Raw genomic sequence first — 19,626 nt, 5'->3', positions numbered from 1 at the left:
GAGCGGGTCCGCGCGCACCCGCTGCCGGGCGGGGGAGGGCTTCGCCCGGGCGGGGGCTGAAGGGGCCGAGGCGCTGAGCGCCCCCTCAGCCGGGCCGGGCTGGGCCGCGGCCTCTTTACCGTGCGGGCTGGTGCAGCGCTGGTTGTTTCTCGTTGACCTCTTCAGACACAGTCTCCTTTTAGCCTTAGGGGTGAAAGAAACGCCCTCCTGGGGCCACAAAAGGTCGTGAGGCTCAAGCGTTAGGTTTATTTTGCGGGTCAGTGCTTCTTCACTGCTGATCAGATCCCAGGGAGAAGGTTTAAAACAGGCTGTGTCCTCGTTTTAAGTAATTTGCACACCTGCAGCTGAGCGAGGGGGCCTCTGCCTTTTAAAAGACTGTTGTTAAAAGGAGCTACTTGTGCTTCTGACGGGAGCACAGTGCTTACTGCTCAATTTTATTTTCAGAAAGAAGTATTTTTTTTTTCTAAAACACTTCCCCTTGATGATAACCTTCTCCTACAGAGAACCCCCAAAATAATATGTGGTTCTTCATGGTGATTTGCATCTTTAAATAGCCAAATATCCAAACCACTACCTTAATGAGACCGTAAGGTTTGTAGAACAAGCGGTGCAAAGTGATGGAAAAGAAATGCTTCGGATGCAACTTAGGTTGAGGGTGCTGTGTTTAATTTTTCATTTCTACTCATGTTCAGACTTTTTTTTTTAACTAAGAAAATGAAACCAACTTTTTGACGTAACCAATTTAATGACGCTGTAGCTGGGACTGTAAAAGCCTGTTCCTGTGAATGTGCATGTCTAACTTTGGATAGTCCTGTGGACTTTAGTGACTCTCCTCAATTGAGGAAGTGTAGTGATATGTGGAAGTCCTTGTTTTCAAGGTGGGCAGTTTCCATTTATGAAAGATTTCTTTATATAATGCTACATAAATTTCTGAAGAAAAAATGTTCATAATTTATGTGCATGCATATATAACTGAGAAAACACTTAAGCTTTTTAGATGAGCTATCTGAGATCTATGGGATATTGAAAAAACAGCATTTTGCATTTCTAGTGGCTTTTAGTCTCACTTCTGTACGTTGCTTGATAGGTAAGAGTACGCTTAAGCTTATTTTGATGTTTGCAGATACACTGTTTTAAAATAAGGAAACGATTTATTCTTCAAAATCTAGGAATACCAGATTTTGTGTTCCAAGGGTAAGTTAAATCCTGCAGACAGATCCCTAATGGGGACATAGTCAATGACAACATCTTTATGACCTTCAAAAATGTGTTGCCTGCTTGAAGAAGAGGGAGCTAATAAACACTTACATGCTGAAAACCTGCTACGAGTGGCCCAAACAAGGAAGTGGCGTTTCCACTCTTACATATTGGAAGAAATTACTATCGTTAGCAATGCTATCTCCCCTTAGAGCTTTCTAAACACCAGGTGGACTAGTTTGTTGCTGAACTGTTAAGTGAAGAAGAGAGTAGATACCCTCTGGCTTTTTCGCAGAGGCACTTATCTAACTCGTGTAGAAAATATCCTCCTGATAAAGCTATGTACTCTGAGATATTTTATTTATACATCATAACTGGGAAAACAGTGATTCCATAATTGTTTGCCACGCTATGAAGATGATTCTGCTGTGGAATTACATATTTTAGAATCTTGAAAGCCCTCTTTCTTCATCGTCTTTCAAATTGCTACACACCCATTGCAACTTACTTTAAATGAGTCACTGATCTTGTGAACAGTTAATATGTGTATTTCATGCAATCAAAAGGGTTGGAAAGATCCTCTAAGTCATCCTCCCAAAGTCAGGATGGCTCCTGGCAGGCATTTTTCTAATCTCTTTCTTAAAGATGCCCAGTAAAGGGAGACTACAATCTCTCCTTGAAGAATCTGTGCCAGTACTTCACTATCGTTATGTTGGACAGTTGTTAATGTTTAGCCTACAGGACAATTTAAGCTCGCTTACTATTCTATAAACCATGGACGCTGAAAACTGTTGAAGACTGCAGTCATGTCTCCCTTCAGTCATTACTACTTTAGGCCCAGTCGTCACAGATTGTTTAAACTTTTCTTACAGGTCATGTTTTTTAAACTTCTGATTGTTGTTCTCTTCTAGACACTTTATAGTTGGTTCATGTCTTGCCTAAGTGTAAGACTTAAGCTAGTATATAATACTCCAGCAAAAGCCTACCAGTGCTGAACGGAGCAAAATAATTTTTTGCCTTATTACTTGCTTATGGTTTGCTTATTATTTTTTCTAATCCACAGATCCATTTCTGAACTGCTGCCTCGTGACTTGTATCTATCAGGTACTTACCCAACAAATTGTTTGGCCTAACAACTGGCTTTGCAGTTGCCTGCATTGAATTTCATCTTTTTTTCTCAGTCTTTTTTATGTTTCTTAACATCATTTTTCATTCTAATCTTTTTTTGTACTGTACTTGCAGTCCTTCTCAGCTTTGTCATCTGTAGATTAACAAAGAATACTCTTTATTCCACCATCTAGAAGGTTAACGAGTGTTGAATAGAATCAAACCCAGATTCTGCAAAACCTTACTCTGTATAGACTTCTGTGATAAAGAACAATTCATAACCACCCTCGGGAGGCGGTTATTCAAATAGTTTTGCACCTGCATGGTAGTAATTTTATCTAGACTACATTCCATGAACTTGCTTTTGGGAAGGTTACATAAGACAGTTTCAAAAGCCATGCCTTGCCAAGTTTTATGATGATTCTTCTCTATCCATGAAGTCTGTTACCTTGCCATACAGGGGTTTAAACTAGTTTGATATTAGATACTGTTGACAGCTCCACTGAGGTGACTATTCATGTCGTTGTTTTCCATGTGCTTACAAATAGTTTGGGTTGTTATTTCTTCCAGAAGTCCCTCAGAGACTGCAGTCAGGTTAACAAATTTGTAACTGTTTCCCTTTTCCAGCTCCTGTGTGTTTCCCCCCCACCCCCCACCCTTGCCAAAAAAAGTATTTAATCCTTTCTATTCTTCTGCTATCTTACCTGTTTCCTAGAAGTTCTGGAAGATAATCACTGCGACTGTCTGAGAGTGCTTCAGATGTTTTGGGAGAATCTGGGATGAAGTTTGTCAGGCCAAGCAGATTTGAAAATACCTTTCTGTTCTTTTCCTGTTTTAGGCTGAAATCTTATTCTTGTGCTACTTACACTTGACGTTTTTAGTGAGAGGTGATGCAAAAGAGTGGTAAAACTCTCACTTATTATCATCCATCAGTTGCTTGCTTTCTCTGAGTGTGTCTTCCTCTTGCTGCTAATGTGTTTATATAGAGTACTCATTTACCCTCAGAAGCTCTGGCATTTTGCGGTGTTTCTGATCTTCCATGTAGAAAGCCAGGGGAGCTGAGGTGCTGAGTCCAGCCAGGCTTTCCTTTATACTCCCCAGTGATTCAGCTCTATTTTCATCCCCCTTGTTGTCTTCTCATGTTTGAAATCAGTGAAGAATTCGCGATTTAGCAAACTTTGCTAAAAAGGTAAAAGCTTGCTTTTACTGTGTTTCCTAGCTTTCCTCTGTATTGGGATACTTTCCATTTGTGTCTGTATTATCCCTTTGAGGAAGAAATCTTCTTATAATGTTTTTTCCTTTACAGTGAAGAGCTTATCAATCCTTTGGATTTATAGTCTAACTTCTTGAATTTTATTGATAGCATTTTGCTGTTTTCTGTCCTGTCTTTCCTGTGGACTAACAATGCCAGCGTTTCATGGTTGGTCTTATTTAATAACCTGTCTTCTCCTTCACATTCTCAGCCAGTTTTTCCTTATTGATGAGGATCCGTCTGGAAGAGCACTCCTTCTAGTTGCTTTCCTCATAGTTTGTACTAACAAAAGTGACTAGTGCGTTCTAGTTAGTGTCCCTCTCCCAAAAGATACTTAGCTACTTAAAATCTCCTATTACTGCTAACTCATGTGCTACATGTGTTTTGGATAATGGCATAAAAAAGCCTCACTGACTGGCTGTGGCAATCTCTAATAGATCCCGCCATGGTAACATCCCTTACCTTGACTTCAGCAAGTGTAAGGAAGTGTCCTTCCGTTGTGGAACTCCAAGGAATCTTTTGAATCCTTGATAGAAAACAAACAAACAAAACAACAAAAAAACTTCACCCTTTCTTTTTCCTCCCTGAATGAACTTTACTCTTAACAATAATTATATTGATTACCCCTTGTGAGTCTGTTAACGCTAAGTAGATCATAATTCAGACTTCCAGTTGCTCTTGTTTATTTCCTGTTCTTCATGTGTTAGGGTACAGATGCCCAGAGTATTCAGTCAATTCAGCCACGACCATATTGTTATATCTTTGTATGTTATTAAACCTCTTCACCACTAGATTTTTACAGTTCAGGTTGCTGCTTTTGTCATCTCTTCCTCTTTGATCCTGATTCAAAGCCCTCCTTAGTAAGGTGGTGATGTGGTTAACTCAAAGATTTTTTTTTTGTGAGATGACTTCTGTTCTTTTCCAAATATTACTGGAAAATCATCCTATTGAAAAAGCCAGAACTCTTCTATAAAGCCACACTGTTATCTCCAGGAAGCATATGTCTCTGCTTGTGCCTTAACCCTTGACTAGAAGAATCAATGAGAACATTATTGGAGTCTCCAAAATTTACTATGGTAAGTAGACTCACTGATTTCTTGTGGAGCCTAGAGTTTGCAAGACTGGAGTTTAGGGGTTTAAATGTGAATGTGAATAATTTCACTGAAATGAAAATAGGTTAATAAAACTTTGCACATCTTCTGCACTGTTCTAAAAGTAATACTTAATGAAAAAGTAATAACCAGTGGTGTGTTTTGAACTGATGCAAAATTTATCTACTTCTGGTGGTCACAGCTGTGTACAGCGCTGTAAGTAGTCCTACCTTAGCCCTGCGTGTGTAAGTCAGGACTGACTTGAAACAAGTTCAGTAGAACCTTAGACTAGAGAGAGGATATTAATGATTACTTTTAGTGGTAGTAGCTAGGCTTTCTTTGGTGAGAAACTGGAAGTGTGAGGTTTTCCATTTGTGCGTAGTATATGAAAACTGAGAGAAGAGAAAACAGAACTAAATGTTATGAGAAAGTGATGGGCTAAAGAGGAACCATTTGAAATACATATCCTTGTTCTGTGAATGGCTGTGAATCACCTACGCAATACATCTGACTCAAGGGGAAGTGAGCTTGACTGTAAGAGCTGTTGTCTGTGCTTTGAAAAGGCACCAGATAACAAGAAGCACTATTATTCTTGGAATTTCCCAAGAAAAATTATGATCTACATAACTATGAACTACATCCAAAACAGGGTGGAATGCAACCTGAGAAATCTGGACAAAAATGCTTATAAAATTTTTGTGGAATCTTCTAAAGAGGGTGCTACTGAAGTCCTAATAGAATTTATGGACCTGTAACTCACAGATTATAGTTTTAACACAATTTCAGACATGGTGGGTGAGCTAGCTTCTCTTTGTAGTTACTGGGAGGTTCGATCTGTATCTTAGGAATTGATGCATGTATTTATGTGTTTGAGCTGCTTTTTTTTCCCCTCTTAATTTTTCGCTGGTGGTTCTTGGCCTGTGGGGGGGAAAAAAATGTAGCTTTTAAAATATAAAGGAAGAACTTGTAGGTAATTGCCAAGCACAGCAAATGCTCTGATCTTGAGTACCACAGTCTCTCTACACTAGTAACCTTTTCCTCCTCCTAACATAGAAGGAGCCATTTATGGTACTGTGTTTTTTGTATTAATGGTACATTAACCACAGAGTATTTTATTTCTGTGCATGTTGTCATAAGATGCATCTTTGAAGTTTGGATTTTTCTTGACTGGCAGAGTTACATGAATCTGTCACTTGAGCTACATCAGTGGAGGTCAGGCTAGAAACTGAATTCTGGGATGAAATAACACTGAAAGAAGTATATTTAATAAAATACTTGATCACTGTATTCATTTGACTGGTTCTTACTTTTATCTTTTATTTTGAAGTTCCTTGGTGCTTCTCATCTGAAAACAGAGATAGTAACTCACTAGAAGGCATATTTCAAGGACTGGATCTTTGGCATTATTATGTAAAGGAGTCTCAGTTTTGTAGAACTGAGCATCGTACCAAAAAAACCCAAACAAAAAACAAACCCAAACTTAATCCCTGTGTTTTTTTAGAGCTGAGAAAGTTAGCTCTGCGTTTGTTGCTGCGCTTGTTGGTCTTATTTTCCAGCAAAGGATCCACTTGATAACGTTCCTAGCAGTAATATTTTAAGGGCATTAATTAAAGGGAATGAATCACTCTAAAGACAGGACTGTAACTGCTCACAAAGCTCTTTTGCAGTATGGTAGTAGATGAAATGTAGCATGTAGGTTAAAAGAATCATACCGTTTCAGAAGCGTGAGTGAGGGCTGACTCCCACTGAAAGTGTTCCAGAGTTGTATTTGTAAATGCCTATATTGAATGTTAAAGGTGCTCTGTGGGTAAGATTTTCAAAGTTGTCTGGGGGTTTAGATTCCTGGAATAGCTACTAAAATTTGATTATTATGTTTGAACGAGGTGGTAAATCTCCTTTGGAACTGTTGACTTTAGTAAATAATATGGCTATTAAGAGAGAAGGCATCTGCGAATTCTCTGGCCTGGATGATGCATGCTTTTCATGAAGCGTTTTGATAAACAGTTTGGCTTTATTTTCCTATCCTCTGGGAAGCTGTTATAAAAATGTGTGTCCATGAATGTTTTATTTGGCATTAGGATAAATATGTATGTTTTTGATAATGTGTTGGATGAAGTGAATGCTCATATAAATGGAAGAGTGATGATGGATATAATTTGTACTGAGGGGTGGTTCTTTTTCTAAGTCACGCTCTCGGTTTAGGAAATAACTTTGTCAGTAACAAAGGTGACCTGAGGCGTTTTGCATCTAAAGCACATGTACTTCCTGCTTAGAAGGCTTCAGCTGGTTCATTTGACTGGAACTTAGGAAAGGTTACTGGTCGTACAGTTAGGTCAGGGATAGAGGGTGAGAGCAGTTAGGGATATGTTGTTATTCCTGTCAAATATGCTTTGATTTTTTGATATACCCAGAGAATTTAAAGGCAGACAAAGTGGTCTGTTCCTTTTCCTATCAAACTGAAGTGCCAGGAAAACAATTTTTTTTTTTTGGTAATATTCAGGCTGCAAAGATAGGAGCCAGCCCGGGCAAGGAACCTCATAGTTTAAGCTGAAAGAATTTGAGATGTTCATGTTTGGGACACATTTTACTGCCAGGTACATGATCATGCATTGAAGGAGCTGATTAACTACACTATATTTGGTCAGTGTGTTGATGTACTTTTCTCAAGCTTTGTGGACAAACAGACCCTTCATCACTGCTTCGTAATACCTTCTTAAACACTATTCAGTGCATAATTACCTAGTCACAAAGCATCCCGTTTAGACAGGTTTTTAGTAGACATGAGTCAGTACTCTGTATTTTCACTCACTGCACTGTGACTCATTATACCCACTGCATTATTAAAATGCAAAAATATGCATCTATTTGGATATTGGTAAAAGCGCTGTGATGATTGGTGTAAAAAGCACGTTAAATGAACAATCAGGTTGCGAGGAGATCCAGATGGGAGGGTAAAGTGAACCCAAGCTGTTTGGTTTTACAGCACATGATCAGGGTACTCCTGTCTGAAACAGTGACCCCATTTTGTGTTAGGGTTTCCATTTACTGTTTGAAGAGCACATATCTAGCCCTACTCAAAGCAAGAGAATTTTAAAGAGAAAGGTCCTGCCCTGAACAGGTGATTAACCCCTCATAGGAGGAAGGGATTAGTGTAAGTAATTTTTTTTGTCTAAATGAAACAACACTAACCACTTCTCTAATGCTATAAGGACATAAGCGATATTTAAGACAGGTGCTGCACTGAGAAGGAAAGGACAGTCTCCAGCACCCTGTGTAAAAGACGAGAGGAATTAGTGAGGCGTTGTTCAGTCTGCACCCTAACAAACCTCAGACTCGGAAGAAAAGTGCTGTCAGGAGTTAGTGTGCATTTATAACTGGGCTATATTTAGTGGGTTTGCTTGGCATTGCTGTGACTATGTGCACGATCTTTAATAAACTCATATACTTCTTTTCCTGTCCCATTCATAGTTACTTTGAGGACACTTTGTAAGAACCTCTCTTCTGCGCTATTGGCAAAATGGACTCAGTCTCTTAGCATTATGAGTGGAAAAACACTGCGTAGGAAAAAATCATATAAATCTCAGCCTGAAATCAGAGATATCAATATAGTAAATAAACAGTATCTGTGAAACACTCAAAATATTGCAATAATAGTTTAAACTTGTTCAAGATTATCTTTGGCGAGAAAACCAACTAGCACCTCATGTTTCTCCTCTCACTAATAGCCTTAGTCTCAAGAATGCCAGCTTATGTTTTTTCTTGAAGCGGTCCAACAATTTCAAAACAGATGGCAAAAGTCAGTCTTTGTACTTGAGCCACTGCTTTGCTTAGTATGTGACTGTAGTCACAGAGTAGGCGTTGCTTGTGAGAAATAATTTGATTGATATTGCTGTGTTTGTTTTGCCAACGTTTGTTGCATTTTTCGGAATTATTCTTTACTTGAAACTGTTTGTAAAGTTCTCTCCAGTTTATCATTTCTGGTCTGCAGTTTCTTTGCAATTTGCTGTGTCACTTAGCTATAAAAGTCAAGTGGTGTTATTTTTGTTTTCTAATTGGACTTTTGTAAATAACCAGCAGAATTGGATTGAGTAGAGTTCAGATCCCCTTTTAAAAAGTTTTAGGAACGTAAATGGTTCCCTTTGAAGTTGTCCCGTTGCATGGGTCAGCATGTTTACATGCTGAAGACTGGCTTTTTGTGAGTACACATGGTGCTGTGGTGGAGCAAGAATTCTGGACTGCAGAAGGTGAATGGGAACGCTGCTCAGTAGCGCTGGGGTGGATAGGAGGTGGCAGGTGATTGATCAGGGAGGGAGGCATGTGGTGGAATGGAGCTTGCAAAGAGCAGAAGCACGTGATGAATGAGACCCATGAAGAATCGGTAAGTCCTCACAGACTGATCGGAGCAATGATCAAAGTCATGCTGATGCCTATAAACGCTGATAGGCTTGGATGGGGTTGCCATGGAAGAGACTTCCAAGAAAAGCTGGGTATTCAGGCAATTTCAGATGTTCAGTGCTAGATCAGCATATTATGTATAGCTCAGCATATATTATAGATCACAGGGGCTGGATACAGCTAGATTTTACTGCATGACCACTATGTTAAATATTTCAGATAAGAATTTCCATGATGGTGATCTAGAAGTGAAATAAAAAAAGAGCTTCTTAAGTTAGATTTAAATTATTAATTTCACTATGAAAATCAGAGATATAAAGCTATATGTACAGAGCCACTGATGCTGGAACTAATTTAGGTTGTGGTTTAATGGTGTGTTAAGTTCAACTCTGAGACTCCTACAAGTGGTTTAAAAGTGCATTGCTGCATGACCCAGAGCTTTCATCTGGCGTAACGTTTCTGTGCTAGTTCAGCTTTGTTTAAAACATTTCATTGGGTTATGCTTATAGTGGTTATATCAAGAATTGTCTGTTAGTGCTACAATTACTTTATACAAGAACATGAATCACCTGTTCTCTGCCAGCCAGCACACGCTGACTTAGAAATGTTATGCCAGCTTTAAGTTCTGTAGTATATGCTCTTACTATTTTAATACATCAAAATGTGTTCTGTATATTACCTGATATAGGTTAAATTTATATTCCTGGTTGATCCAGCAGCATATAGATCTGGTATTAGAGACTGCGGAAGCCTGATCTTAAATATGAATGCTGTTTACATATGGGTTTAAGAGCATTTGCATCCTCTGTGCTTGAGTTTCATTTCCTTGTTCTATAAAGAAGTTATCTGTGCTCCAAGTAACTGAGTGACAGTTATGCAATGCGATCACTGGATGCAAATAATCCTGCAGATCTAACTCATCCAAATGCTTCCATTGAAATCAAATGAATAATATAAGATGAGGTGGCAGGCTTTTTCTTAAAGAGTACATAAGATCGAGCAACTATTAATGCAGTTACTGGAAACAAAAAGACAATGAAGGCTTTTATTTTTTTATTTTTATTTTTTTTTACCCTCAATGGAAAAGACAGCAAGCAGAAATTATCTAGAAAAAGATATAATGACATCCTTACTGGACTGTGTTGAACTGTAATACAGATTGACTGAATTCAGAGAAAAAAACACAGGAAAAGTAATAAAAGAATCCACTGTGTTTTGCTTCTGACTTCAGATTAGCTCATACAGAATATTATTTGAGGGCCTTTCTCTAGTGGTTCATCAGTACATCCCAAAGCCAAAATATTCGTTTTTGGCTGATTAACAGCCTGCACTTAGAGGAGGGCAAGCAGGGGAATAGTCTGAGGTTGCAGAACACCAAGAGAATTGACAGTGCTCTGGAGTAGCTGGAACATCCCCCTTGTGGTAGGAGAAACATTATTTCACTGTCCCCATCCCCTTTGGCTGGGATCTTGTGTTTCTCCTCAGGTAACTTCAGTTGTGATGTAAAATTTAATAACAGTAATGTGTATTTCACTTCTTAAAACATGCTTTAGCCAGAGAAAATGAGGGAGCAAGCCAGCAACACAGGAAAGCCAGAGAACTCTCCAGAATCTGAAGTAGTCTGTGGATGGTAGAGGTAGGGAAAATTATGTGCAGTGCATGTCTCTTTTTTCAGCTACTTTCAAATTTGGATTACTTGTAAATACATTTAAGTGCATTGAGATTAATTTCAGGGTGTTATGGAATATCCACTGTTTTAGTTAACTGTGCCATCGGGGCAGCTAAATGAGCTGAAGGGCATTGCAAAAGAACACAGTGTTTGTCCTACTTTTCTATTTTTAGCCGCTTTCTGCAATGGAGGGGCTAAATGTCAGAATTCTGCATCGGGATTTTGTAGTGAACACCTAAATTACTTAACCAAGGGCCTGATACGGAGAGAAAATGTCAGACTGGAAAATGCTGTGTAACATGTGGGTTATTTTCTGAGTCATTTAGAAGGAGTTCTCAGGAGTAAGATTCCGTGGTAATGACTCATTTCTGTCAGAGCCCGCCCTGAAAGCATTGCCGAACTGAGACCTGCTTCCAACCAGCTGGGAAGCAGCCAGGTGGCTCAGTGGAATTAATAAAAACAAAATTCAAAGGCTACATTAGCATAGTTTAAACCTGTCATAAGCACATCATCATCAAGGTTTAATTGAGGGCTCCCAATAATTCAGATTTTTAAATTTGATGCTAGTTACTGTAACAGCTCACTTCTGTTCCCACTGAAGTCAGTTGGAGTTTGATACTGAAAAATTGTCATTCCTAAATTGTCAGAATCTGTTGCTGAATAACTTATTACTTCCAGAGTGTCATGCACCAGAAACAGTTCTGGCGCCATTCCTGTTCCCAGCTGTGGGAGCTATAGCTGTGGAGCTATAGTCCAAGTGAGTAGTGCTCTATCTCACAGAACCTATTTATCTGGGATATTAATGATATAACTGAAGAAAATAAATCCCTTCAGAAGCTGAAGACTGAATGGTTACGTACACATACATGGTATGACATGGTATTTCAACGTGGTATATGGAAGGCATGGAGACTACGTTCGTTGCCTGAATGTTCACTGAACCTGCAAGCCCAACCTGAAGTAGGCATAGGAGCTATCTTTGGAAGCCTGAAAGATACCTCCTGCCCCACTGTGGCTTATGGCTTAGCACAGCTTCAGTGGGTTTTATATTCTTAATGTGCTTCCAATTACCCCCATACTAGCTGTTTGCAATATGAAGCAAATGGATTTGGGAGAACATCATGCTCCTGGCTGCTTTGAGGACTACTATTTAAGACGAGCGGAGATTTGGCCTGCTGTGAGAGCTGTCATGATTTCTACTCGTGGAACTGTTCCCAAGAATAATAGAGGCACTGAGCTGAGATTTGCTGTACTTGTGATCGCCGTTTTCCTGAGAAGAGAAGTATTTATGTTTATAGAGCTGTCAAATCTAGCGATGTCACTTGTCTCCTGATTCTACAGTTATATCGAGTGAGGTTACTCTTCCAATAGTATTGATAGAACATCCTGGCTCTTCATCCAGAAGAGGGAAACAGCTGTTTAAAAACAAACTCCCCCAACCTAAACCACCTTCCTAGCTCTCTTGATCTGTTCCTAAAGGCTGATTCATACTAATAGAGCCCCTTCCAGCCAGGATTCTATTCTATCTCAAATTCAGCCATTTTCACATATTTTAAATGAAGACATTGAATATTGTTACCAAAATATAGATGAATGTGTGCATTGTCTATGTGCATGTAATAGTTTAAATAAATGAAGGTGTTATATGCAGAAACTGAAGTCTCACAGTCTCGGAGTAAATTTGTACAAAGACTGGTAAAAGTAGCAAAAGCAGGTATGTTTACTTAACAGCAACTTGATGTTAACTACCATATACACACTATTTGAAGACAAAATTTATCCACATTTATTAGGGATGTAAATTCCAAAGATCAGCTTAGAGCTGCTGAATGGGAAGTTATGACCAATAATCACTTGCAATGACTATCTATACAGGCTCTTGATGATGTAAAGTACAGTAAGATTTGAAACTGCTTGTCCCAATATGAAACAGAAGATGGTTGCAGTGAAGGAGCTTGTAAGTTTTGCTCTAAGTGCAAAGTATTTTGAAGTACCTCACTTGAAACAGTTACAATATGGTTTTAAAAAAAAAAAATTGAAAAAAAGAAACTAAACTCTATTTAAAAAAAAAAAAGTATCTAAGCACATTTCTGTGTTGAAAGTGATTTCAGATTTCAACTCAGATTATATGGAAAGCCTTAGATTTGGGGTCATTTTCATAAATGAGTAAGTTGGTAAATTCTAGAATCTTACGGTCATTCTAGCTACAGAACCTCACTGACATTTGTGGAAGTTTCGAGTGTGCCATTGTGGTTAATCTTTTGAGCAAAAGAGCACTGGAGAACTTTCTGTTTTTTATGAATGTGTTTAGCAGATGTATTAGTTATCTATCATCTTGATAGTCTTGCCTGTTTTGAAGTTGTATTTTTTGGGTATCTTTTAAACCCCGGAAGCCAGGAATACTTTACCAAAGATACATTTTGCAAGTTGTCAAGATTATTTTTGAAGTTTTGTTTATCTGTGATTTTCACGGCAAATTGAAGGAAGACAAGACTACACATTCATGGCTATTATTCTAATATCTAATACCAGCCAGTGTACCTAGAGCAATTTTCATCTCTAAGAATTTTCAAGATATCTATTTTCCTTATTGACACATGATTGTCTTCAGTCTCTGGATAAATTAAACCAAGACAAAGTTGAGGCAACTGCCCGAGACTAGGGACAACTGGCATCAGGGTTAGCATTTAGAAATTTCAACTTGGTGAGAATGGAGGGAATTTCTTTACTTTTTTTTAGTGATATGTGACTCAGATACCCACTGTATTGGCTGACTCTTGGTCTCTGTATTTTGGCCTCTCCCCAGATAATTGAATGGACCGGATGGATGAGGATCACTGCATCATGTCTAGTCTAGCAGGAATCACTGAGCAAAAACTGCCAGCATGTAAGCGGAGGTGCCATGGGAAGCTCTAGAGGCTAATGTTTTGGTCTCATTAAAGGTTTTAATGGTTGCTGGTCAGGCAGACTTCTTTGGAGCTGAGTGAGTGCTTTACCAGATCAGAGGGTATGGGTCACCCCTGAAAGGGAAACAGTGCAACTAAGACCTGAAGCAAGCCCTGGAAAGAGACACTTCCGCTTCTGGTGGAAGCGGCTGTTCTAACCAGGCAGAGCAAAGGGAGCCACCATGCTAAATCTGGGAAAGGTGGTGGGCTAGATAAGGGGGCTTTTCTTAACGCTTCAGCTGTGTGTGCAAATATCTGATTTTGCAAGTAATGAATCATGGCTTGAGAAGGCTGTTGTCCCTGTAAACCTCTGTTGGCTCCGGAACACTTATCCTAGAAAGCCTGCTGTGATGCCCAGATTGATTAGGACCTCACGAAGGGCCATGGTGAGAAACTAGTGCTAATGCCGAGGACTCAGGGTTGGAAAGATGGAGCCTGTGGCTAAGTAGATGCACTGCTAGATAGACTGCCATAAGATTGGGAAGCTCAGTGTGAGATACTGCTGCCAGGCCTGTGTCAGTTCTGGCTTCCAGGTTTGCATGTGTATGTTTTTCTCAGTACTCTTCATCAAGGATCTGAGTTCCCCAGAAATGCAATGATAAAATACTTTGCAACTCCAGTGGATACCCTGCTCCATGGAAAGTTCACTGTTCATCCTTTAGCAGTAGCTGACATGAGGCGGAGAGCTCCTTTGGCTATGGGAGTCTGCGGAGCAGAAGGCATGTGTATTCATGTGTGTATGTGTGTGTGAAATTGGGTATGCATACCGTGAAATGCTGCCAATCAGAAGAGCAATCGGACAAAGAGCTTTTGTTGCCATCGCCTCTCTGAGGATCTTGTTTTGATCCATATGTAATCGCTGTGAGAAAAAAGCAGAAGTTTCAATGCTTCTAAAATATATATGTATTTTTCATTACTAACAGAGATGGATATCTTCGAGAATAGTGAAATTTAAGTTGGATGATATGAAAAAACACAAACATTGATATTGTCAAGTTTTGCTTATTCAGATAGCAGTATTTTTAAAAATGTTTTTAGTTTTCTTTTCAATGTCTGAAAATGAATAGTGGGGGAGGGAGGGAGAGAGAAATGTAGGGGAAAATGAGAAAGTGACTTACCAAACATAAGCATTCGTAACATATTGCAAGTTCTTCAGACTAGGGGTTTAAGGAGCTGGGAACAAGGGTCAGCACTAAGTTCAGCACTAGAGTCTGTCCTCAGTTAATAAGTATGTTAAGTTGGTACAAATCAATGCATATTACACCCTGATAATTTGCAGTAGATGAATCTCAACCCAAATGGATGCATGCTGTTGCTTCAGAACTTATCCTCCTATTTTAGTTTGCCAATTTTGGCAGGGATGTCTAGGAATAAGTAGGTTTGGAAACTGAATTACTGTTTTACCTCTAGAGGGACCACCAGGATCAGAGATGAAGCCTGCTAGTAGGCTGGGAATGGGAGCTCAGTGCACTCCTTCCTCTGGCGGAAGACAGAGAGGACTCCAGGGTTTACCAGATCAATAATAGTGACATGGTGAAGGGAGAGGAATTGCAGGAAGTGAAATTTTGACTAGAAATACACTAGCAGTATGCTGCCTGCAACCTCTGCTGAGCTGCAGCCAAAGGGCTACGTGCAGGGCAGTCAGAAATCCCTCCCCACTGTGCTTTTCCACATCTCCTGCACTGGTGCCCTGTTCCCCTCTCCCCTGCTCTGAGAGGAAAGCATAGGCAGGCCATTGAACTCCTGCCTCAGGGTTATTGCTGTTTATCATTTTGCTGCTGCAGTTCAAACTGCTCTGAAACACTGTCCTTCTCCAGTCTGACCTCTTCTACCCCAGCCAGAGCAGGGTGAGCCCTTGTAAAATTGTGGGTTACACAGTGTTTGGACGTTCCTGTGTAATTTTTGTTTCTGTGTCTGTGCTAAACAGTTGCTCTGTGGAATTTCCACTATGATCAGTTAGGGTAGAAAACTTAGCATTTTCACTAAAAATGAGAGATCACTGACTGGCTGCTTGTTCGGCATAAATCAAGGTCAATACAATCTCCTTGATTTCATATCTCCAAGCTAGTCTGAACTTGCTCTTCAGCACGACTGCACTCCTTCAGGCAATGCTCCGCATAGTTTCCTCCTACTTGTAGCCAAATGTGTCTTCATTAAATTCTTGATTTATTTACTTTTAATAAATACTCTGAGTGAAATGCTCTGGCTACATTTTCAGCTTTTTTGATCCTAAACATCCATAATGGGGAAGAAAAGCTTTAGGTATGCAAAGTGGGGATACATATAAAACATCCATAGGAAAACACTGTGTAGCCAGTTAAAAGATTAAGTCGAATGAAATAAGCAATATACAGAGTCCTTCCTTGTCAGCTCAGAGCTCCTGGTCATGGCTGGATGACCATGCAATGCAAATTTTTTGATTATGTTGTTCTGTCCTGATTGTTGACATAGCTGCATGCTACCTGGGATGACTTAGTGTTATAGTTACTGATATTTGGAGAGTTGAAATTTGTTTTCTCTACACACGTAAGGTGTGGGTTATATACATTTATTCTTCAAGTTTATACTGACATATGTCTCTGTGAGCCCTCATGTTAATCTTTTCACCACAGCTTCTCTGCAGCAGATTGTAAAAGAAAGAGGGGATACTCTGGAAGAGTGAAGAAATCTTTTGCAGTTCATGCAGACCGACATGGCCATGCTACTCAGGACTGGTTGGACTGGTAAGTTGATGATTTGTTGGCTTTGCAAAATATCACTTATCTGACCATGCTCAGGTCATTTAATCTCTCTGAAGTTCTGTTTACCACCACTGCAATGAAAGTAATAATGCTTATTTTCCACCATGTCTACTTAGACAGGCTTTCAGGCTACTGGTCGTCTGAGGATGGTTAAACCTTGAGCCTAGTATAGTTGCACGGGCGTGGGCTCTCTGGTCAGCCCTGTTCTACGTGCTTTGGCTATGCCTGAGGAGGAGAATGGAAAGACATGAGAGAATGTCACTTTCTGGCATGCTTTTATTCCCATTTCCTTATTGGATGACTAAATGTATGGAGCAACAGCCTACTGCAGCAAGAGGGCAGCTGCCTGCAGGGAACTGATTACCACTTGGTGGTGACAAAATGGATGAGTAGAAACAAACCAGCTGCAAAGCATGCGAGACCCATATTAAATTTAGGAGGCTCCCCAGCCCTCGGTTTTGTTGTGTGAATAGCAAAGACCAGCAAGTGCTCCAGTGTCTGTGGCTCTCTCCTGGTAGTGAAGCTAATGTGCTTTTGCCATCTTGGCTCACATCACTATGAAAACTCTGTGTTGGGGGTCTTTTAGGGGAATAGGCTGTGTCTCCCTGGGGCTTAATCAGACACTTCTCAGCCCTTCTTTAGTGGAAAAGAGCAAAAAGGGGGAGAGGAGATAGTTACAAGGAGTAGGGGGATGGCTTGGGTTGCAGGAGGAGGTTATTGTCACCACCAGTTGCCCTGCCTTGACTTTTCTGCTTGAGCAATAGACTGAGCCCTGAGAGAGAGAGTTATGTCCAAACTGGCAGTACGTATTCACAGTGGCAGTCCTTTTTGAGCAGAGAAGCGAGCAAGCAGTTTACAGGTACCAGTGGCCTTATTTTCTGGAGTGCTACCAGCGCTATTCAGTGTTCCTGAAAACTAAACTAGTGGTTTAATCATTCACTCTACAACCACCCTGGCTGAACAGCCATTTTGTCTCCCTATAGGTCTTAGACAATAACAATGCAGTTTTGTCTCCTTTGCATTTTCTGCCTGTTGGAGCTCTTTGCAGGACTTGTCATGGTCATGAAACACTTGCTTTTCTTCAAGGCAGAAGCTGGAGATTGAGAGTCCAGCTGAGTGATTATTTGATGACAGGAGGGATTCCCACAATCCTCCAAGAACAAAAGGCGTCTTTAACCTGGAAGTAACAACCCACTAAGAATGAAAATATTGCATTTATATCTCTGTGGTTTTTGTAACTGACTACAAAATTAGAAATGTTTCACTGAAATAAAGACACAGGGAGAATGGAAGAAATAAGTTTGCTTTAGAACTGTAGGACAGCAGTGGTCTTGCAACAGTAAGCCAGTCTCAACAGAGATTATTTAGTGCAATTTCCCATGTATCAGTAAACAGGAATGAGAAGGCCATAGGATGCTTAAGGAAAACATGTAGAAGGTGCATAGGTGATTAAAGAGCAGTTGAGGCTTTTTTTTTTTTTCTGATAGTGAAATCAGTATATATAAGGAAGTACTAAGATCCTGGGATGACAAGTGCAAAGTGTTCTTGCACTTCTGAAAATCTTGTGCAAATATGTATTAAAGCACATTGAAAGCTCCATTTGTAGCTTGTTTTGCAGAGAGCTCATTTTTATTGCTCTTCACAGCAGATTAATGTTTCCATATCTGTTTTCTTCTGATTGGCTTTTATCTTCACTAAGGGCTGCTTCCAGTTCATGGTTACAATGAAAGGTGCACTTCTGTGGCAAAATCTTCTTTAAGTGTTGTAATGGTTTCTGTTCATCTGCAAATCCAAGCCCAATGTCCATCTATGATTGGTCTGCTGCCAGTTTATCTTATGTATCTCTGCTGGTATCTGAATCGGTAGAGAGTAAAAGCTTTTGTGTGTCCCCTGCAGGTAAGGGGAGAGTCTCCTCTTTGCCACTCCTACCTTGGCTCGCTCAGACGGACAGCTGCCTTTGACAGGATCTGGGGAACGCTCTTCTGGCAACATGTTTTGCAGCACTAACAAAGAACAGGAGGTTTCACAAAAGAATCTCTCCTTTTTTGTATGTCTCCAAAGCTGTTCATCTGGAATGTAGTATTGAATTGCATGAAATAAACCTTGCAAGGGAATCTAAAGAAAAGAGTTTTCCTTTAAAGGTAATGGGCTTTTGCCTCATGGGACAGTCTGCCCTTGACCCCCTAGGTATCTGTGCTGTACACATGGGATAAAGAAATGCCAAACTCCTGAAATGTCTGGTTAGTGTAACTTCACATCTAGCTAGTTCAGAACAGCTAGCAAGTTTCAACTGGACAGAACTTTTTTGGTTTTCCTTGTTTTGCAGAAATTCTTCCACATAGTATAGGCTTATTACTGGCCACCTTGTGAGTCTGTCTTGCCGTTTCAAATAGGGAGTGATGCAGCTCAGCCTTTCTGCATGGCTGGGTGGTTTGCAGTTGCTCTACAGCAAAACATGCCATCAGGTTATGAGACTTATTTTCCAGGAAACCTCCAAAAATTGGTTGATTCCTTCTGTGAATTATTTGAGTCTCACTTTTATTTATTCTGATCATAATTCCCAAGGGACTTTTTATTTTTGCAAGCATCTCTATTTTCCCTCCCACACCCCCACACTCATTTATAGTAACAGCTCAAGATTTTCTTGCTTGAAAACAGCATCATCCTTTCCCTACACTACCTTTTCCTGTTCTAACAGTTAACTTGTAGTCAGGGTGTTGCAGGTTGCCTCTCTTAAGAGAAGACAGTGGTGATGAAGGCTACTAGGCTGTTTTTTTTCTTTTTCTTTTGGTGCAGTCTGGTTCTTGCATCCTGTAGATACAAAGTCACCAAACAGCAGGAAGCACTTTCATGGCAACAATTACAAGCCTGTTTTGAGCTGATGCTTTGCCCACATGCTCTTTCTCTGTCTTTTTGAAGATAATGTGAAAAGAAAGCAGCAGAGAAATTGCAGGCAGCGCCTCTTGTAATGGCTTTGCTATTCTGTTGACGTACTTCTTGGGTGTAGCTCCTGTTTTTATTTCTCATCCAATGAGGTCCTGCTATATAAACCAGTCTTTCACCTCTCCCACATTTGTCAGACTCCAGGAAAACCCCACAGACAGCATAACTGTCCAGGTTTGCCCTGTGACCTCCTCTGGGTTTTCCATTGTTTCAACTATCTTTAAACAAAGGAGCAAGTACTCTCATTTAGCTGAATGCAATGCAGGTCTCTAACCCAGAAGCTTCA

The 19,626-nt window shown here is 40.0% G+C and overlaps 1 long non-coding RNA gene across 1 annotated transcript; it reads left to right on the top strand.

Moving 5' to 3' along the window:
* The first annotated feature begins 312 nt into the window (after nucleotides 1-312).
* Nucleotides 313-18,493, top strand: LOC138067892 (uncharacterized). The gene is made up of 6 exons (XR_011142325.1): nucleotides 313-878; nucleotides 2,261-2,301; nucleotides 4,461-4,632; nucleotides 13,518-13,598; nucleotides 16,269-16,379; nucleotides 18,294-18,493. It is a non-coding gene; the product is annotated as an uncharacterized lncRNA (long non-coding RNA).
* The last annotated feature ends 1,133 nt before the right edge of the window (nucleotides 18,494-19,626 follow it).

The sequence above is a fragment of the Struthio camelus genome, chromosome 7 (genome assembly GCF_040807025.1).
Source record: "Struthio camelus isolate bStrCam1 chromosome 7, bStrCam1.hap1, whole genome shotgun sequence".
NCBI classification, from domain to species: domain Eukaryota; kingdom Metazoa; phylum Chordata; class Aves; order Struthioniformes; family Struthionidae; genus Struthio; species Struthio camelus.
The sequence above is the reverse complement of the archived record's forward strand: the minus strand, read 5'-3'. Positions and strand labels throughout refer to the sequence as shown.